Raw genomic sequence first — 6,000 nt, forward strand, 5'->3', positions numbered from 1 at the left:
AACATTTCCAGCCATCTGCAGGAAGGGAGTGTCACAGCGTTTGAAAGGCATCTTGTATTTATGATTGTGTCTTGCTGATACATAAATCTGGCACAGTGAGTTTTGGAGGCCATTACGATAATCGTGCGGAAGAAACATACCTTGCTTGGGAGGTATTTACTTGGGGGTATTTACACACCACCCTTAGTGTGGTATCTGAATAATTCCTTGTGTGTGCAAAATCCTGCTACATTTCACCCCTGTTTTTGAGTATAGAACTGAGTGAATATGGAGACTATTGCTAATCCCTGCAGCAGGGCTTAACTGTGCCTGTTGTCACACGGTAAAACTGTGATGTTGCAAGGAACAAAATCGCATCTTTCTGGGTCCAGGGCTGGTGCTCTGCCAAATGTGTTTCCCTCTTATTGTGGATCCAGGTCAATATTTACAGTCTCTAAACAACTTTCATCAGACTTGGTCCTGAGGTGACATGAGTGTCAAAGGGACCAAGAAAGGGTGTGTGTCTGTGTCCTATTCCAAGCATAAAGAGCAGCAATGTCAGGAAAGTACAAGTTTGAGCTGCCCATTTGCTCTCTGTATTCTGTGTAAATTGAAATTCTTCCTTCCTAGAGCTGGGGATTGTGACAAGCACCAAATCTGATCTGCTGGAAGGTAAATAATTTTTACAAAATATACAGGACAAGATTCACTATGTGGTACAGCTTGGTTTGGTTTCTGACGCTCCCTGAAACAAGCAATGATGTTTGAGCTCTAAAGGAACCTGCCACTCCATTGGATAGACAATTTGCCTTTCAGTCTACTTGGAACCAGCTCTTGAGGCTTGTTACTCCCTGGGAACTGAATTCTGATGTTTGGACTGTCTCACATAACTCTGAATCATCTGTATTTGTAACCAACACTTTTCAGGGATTTGCAAATAGGGTACAAATAAAGTTAGTTGTGCTTACCTTTTTCCTCCTGTGCAAAGGTGACTTGTAAGGACCTGACATGTGAAGCTACCTGCCGAGATGGCAATGTAACAAATAACCTGCAAGCTCTCCCTTTCACTCACATGTTAAATAGTTTATGTCTGCATATAGACTGCAGATTTTTGAGTTGTGAGCCAAGGAACATGGAGTTTGACACTAGCACAGGTCCTAACTTGCAAGAGCCAGCAGCGTTTTAAAGAGAAGTCAAAATTATTTTTAAAAATACTTGTTTGTAAGTCAGTTTAATGAAGGATTTATCATTGTTGTAGCACTTGTTATGGCACTTCCCTACCTGATGATCAGTGGAGAAATTATATTGTGAAGTCTTAAAAATTTTTGCTGAGACTGACATCTTACCAAGCGTAACACTTCTGTCTTGAAAATGGGGTGAAGTTATTACATCCAGGCTTAAGGCTAAATAATCCCAGAGGTCAAGACTGAACTTGCAATGTAGTTCTTAAAATATTGCCCATTTACTTCTAGAATAAACCAGTCGAAAAAAAGCACACTTCTGTTTCTTGATAATTTTATCATGAGGCTATCAGTGAGACCTTGATGTTGTGTGTGAAGGAAATAGAAACCTTATCCCAGAAATAGCTCACTTTAGAAGGATTTTTTAACGTCACAGCTTGTCTGGGCTCTCATCCTGGGAGATTATTTGTCTGGACAGATTCAATGCTAGGACTGAGCACCACAGATTTTGTCAAAGTTCTCTTGGATTGTTGGGATCCAGTTAACATTTTCTTGAGATCACAACCTGTGGTTGGAGCAGAGAGCTGCACAAATCTTTTTCTCCCATTGACTTTAGTAAGAGGTGTAGAAGCTAAGTACCTCCAATAATAAATAAATGTATGTATATCAAATGCTTGTCATAGTAAATAGACAGAAGTAGATGCTGAATCACAGCAGTTTGAAGAGACACAAGATGGATCTGGCAGATCACTACCTGAGTCCTGCTTTTCCTATAGATTTGGTTTTGTCTGCCCTATAAACATATGCAACACAAGATCTGTATTTCTAAAAGCCTAAAGGATTTTCATGTGAATACGAGGACACAGTCCTAGAAGTATTTTCCCACTTTGCAGTCTTGACCATGCTCTGAGAACTGAGCATCTCTTGTTTGGGAGTCCTATGTCTTGTTGTTTGGGGCAGAGGCTGTATGGTTATGTAGTATGAAGTCTGCCTCTCCTTCTGCTCTGGCACTGCTCTGACACAGGCTATGTGATCAGAAGATGTTGCTGTTACCTGGAGACACCAGAAGATTCTTTTTTAACACTGATGTATTAATTAAGGGTGTCTTAGAGTTGCGTTTATGAGATTGTTGATACTGGTGACATACAAACTGTGACTAGACCATAAACTCCATACGTCTGTAACTCGTCCCAGCAGAGATGATCCACAGATATGACCCAAGAGACGAAACAGGTAGAAGACAGTTAAAATAAGCAGCACACAGTCACTCAGTCTGCATGAGCAGAGGAGCAGAACCATGAACACAAACAAAGCTTTATCACCTGTAGTGGCCTTAGCACCAGGCCTCCCAAAATCTGAACCCAGCTCACTAAAAAAAAACCTAGGAAGCCCAGTTCATGCAGGCTGAGGTCCGAATTCAGAGATAAGGCAGAGGTTCAGGGCAGATTTCATGCCCCTTCCCCACTATAATAACAGTATATACAACTGCCATAATAACAGTATTTCTGTCATAGCAGCTGTAGGAACAGGGCCCAATTTTCCAAAGGTGTATGAAGCAGGCTGGAAAATTTGCCTCAAATTATGAAGCTCTTACAATTTAATAGAAGGCCTGTTAAAGAAAACAGGCATTACCTTTTCTAGTGTAATAATAAAAACATTAGCTTTTGTCTATCCTACAAGAGTGCTATTATTAGGAGCAAACAAACTTTGACCTTTATACTGTGAGACAAAACATTGTTTGGAGAAAAAAATAGCAGATTCACCTGATTAGTGGTCAGCATTCTTAAGGTTAATTCCAAATTATGAAGTTCCTTTGAAAATGAGATCCTGAATTAAGGACAAAAATCTCGGCTGTCATGGAATTGCTTAGCAATTAAAATCTAAGCAGAACAATAAGTGAAAAAGGACCACAATTTTGAGAGAACAAGGGTAATTTGTAACACAGATGCACTTGCTGTATTTGTAGAAAAAACAACCTGCTTGTTCACGTCTGAGCTCATAGTTCAGAATGCCTCAGTGAAAAAAAGAATGAAATAACCTGCTAACTAAATGTACTTCAGAATGGTTCATAATTGCCTAGGCCAGGATGGGGATGGAGCTTTGGCCCAGCTTCCCCCATGATAATGAATTGGCAGAGTTTGCACAAGGGAACCCTGTTCACTGACTCTGATGGTGCTCTGCTGCTTTGTAGCAGCTAAACATCTGCTTTTAATTTAACCAGATGTTAATTCCCTTAGGCTGGGCAAGTCCTTGCTGCCTGGAAATAGGCTTTTTAACATAGAACACTCTTCCAGCCTCCCTGCTGGGGTAGCTGCGCTTCATCTGCCATAACCTTTGCCCTACTTTCAGGATTGTTACAAGGTTTTATTACTGCTTCCACAAAAATTGCCCCATGTTTTACCAAAAGTAGCTTTTTAATAACATTGATTGCAGTTTATTGCCGACACCTGGGTATAAAATCACCACCTGAGGCATCAGGCCACAGAGTAATGTAGCTTTGCATAATGCAGTCTAAGATAACCATCCCTAAGATTTAGGGATGGTAGGCAGGGTCCCAGGAGACTTGTCCTTGGTTTTTTGCTGTTTAAGGAACTAGACATGAGGCTGTCAGGTTAGTTGTTGGGGAAGGTGAGTATGAAAAGAAGCAAGGATAGCTGCTATATAGAAACAAGTTTAGCCTTTGCTACTGAAGTGCATTTCCCTACGGTGTTGTTATTGTTGGAGATCTAACTAGAAGTTCTTTGATGTGTTGTTGATGTTCTTCTGATTTAGGTTTGTTTAGTTGGTTTTTTTTGTTGTTGTTTCGGTTGGTTTTGTTTTTTTTTTTAGTATCCTATACTGAGACATTTGTTACTTATAGTATTATTCATCTTGTGAAGTGGGAGCATCAAGGTATATTTCTATTCAAAAAGAAAGAAGGCCTTTACCTCAATGGAACATGGAGTGACTTTTGTTCTGCTGTGAACTGCCAGAAGATTGATGTTAGTTCCTTAAAAAGGCATTATGTTAGTTCCTTAGCCTATGCTAATGACGTCTTGAGGGACCTTGCCCACAAGTAGCTTCTGCAAAATTGTTAATTTTTCTCTCTGTGCTTCCTAGCAGGACATATTAAGGCATGGAGAGTTAGTGACTTGGAGGCTGGGATAAAGGAAGGACTTCAAGCAAGGCTGGAATTGAGATTGAAGCAGTTGGTCTGATATCACAACTACCTGGCAGCAGATCACAGGACTTTAGGAGCTGGTCTACATCTGTCATCTGCTACAGCACCAGGTAAGTTTATTTACTGGCTAACCAGGCTTTTATTCTGAAAGGTTAACATGGTTAGAAGGTACCTCAATGAAAGCCTTTCAGTTTCAAGTCCAGCCTTAGCTTGTTTTCGTCTTAACATTGCCCTTTTACCTCAACTGCTTTTTCTTTCTAATTTAATTTGCCTGATGCAGGTACAAATGTCAATTGCATCCTGAACAGTGAAGCTCTTTTAATCATTTTAGGTATACACATCGGCTGTTTCTCTGATCCTAGTAATCTTACTATGCAGCCTGTTCTGCTTTCTGTAGATATTTCCTCAGTGTGGGTCTCTGTGTTCTGCGTTACATCCTTGTATAGAGTCACTCTTGGCGCTAATTGCAATTATGTTGCTCTACCACCCACCCTCAGGTTGCATTTGCACTTCTCAGAGCTGCCTTGTGTCAGGAGCTCAGTGTAATGCTGAGAGGACAACATTGTCCCCATCCTCCAGCAGCACCAGCAATCCTTGTTTTCTTCAAAGGGCACCACTGTATTTTAAAGTGGTACCTCAGAAGTATCATAGATGGGCATCTCTCTTGATATTGTGGAGAGCAGTACCTCAGTGCAGCTTGTGCACTTGCATTATACACACCCCTGAGTTTATGCAAGGACCAGATTCTGCTCCTCAACATTATGGTGTGTAGCTTAAAAACTCTACATCCACACAATACTGAACTAATATTGAATAATTAATATCATAATATCTCTATAGCCCTCAAATGCTCAGACATAACAACGGCAGGACAATAAGAAAAGATGTAGGGAGTTGTTATATATACTCTCTGGAATAATGGTTTGTGGTGGACTTCACCAATTTTTCTTTTCAGTGATAATTTACCTTATGCTGATGACTGCTAACATTTATATTCATTCAGTTATTGTCAGCTCACGCTTAGGGGTATGAGTTTCATGTTAACTCCTTGTTTCTGCTCTTTTGTCACTAGGAGGCCAAAAAAAGAGTAATTTTAATAAGTAAATATATTCATTTATATTTGTTTATCCAACTCTTATTACTTACTAAGAGTTACTCAACATCTTCTCTACAATGTGGTGTAGGACAAACTAAAAAAAAAATGGGGTTGTCCTACTCCACTGTGATCAAGAGAGGAACTAAGCCAGATGAATACAATTAGGCAAGCTGGAGCATGAACAGTATCCAAAACACACAATCAGAATTCCCTCTGGGACAGTAGTGCTCAAAAAGCATGCCATACATTTGCAATAACTACAGGGGGTCAGGAGCTCAGCCTTACAGCTCACTGGAGAAAACTGACTTTTCACACTGGTACTTCTACCAGAGTGTATTTGGCTTCTCGTGCTGCACTCTCCTCAGTATTTTAAGTTGATAAAAATTCCATTGTGTCAATATAGGAATGAGATTTTTTTTTCAGAAGTTGGAAAGCAAAAGTTCAATGTGGGGTACTTTTCCTCCATTTACTATGGAGCTTAAATATTTGTTAGAATCTTCTATAAAACACCCTCTTGGGTGAACTTGTGATAATGGGAAGCAATTGTAAATACTCCAGCAATTCTGCTAAGATCAGTCAAAATA

The sequence above is a fragment of the Corvus hawaiiensis genome, chromosome 8 (genome assembly GCF_020740725.1).
Source record: "Corvus hawaiiensis isolate bCorHaw1 chromosome 8, bCorHaw1.pri.cur, whole genome shotgun sequence".
Classification (NCBI taxonomy): Eukaryota; Metazoa; Chordata; class Aves; order Passeriformes; family Corvidae; genus Corvus; species Corvus hawaiiensis.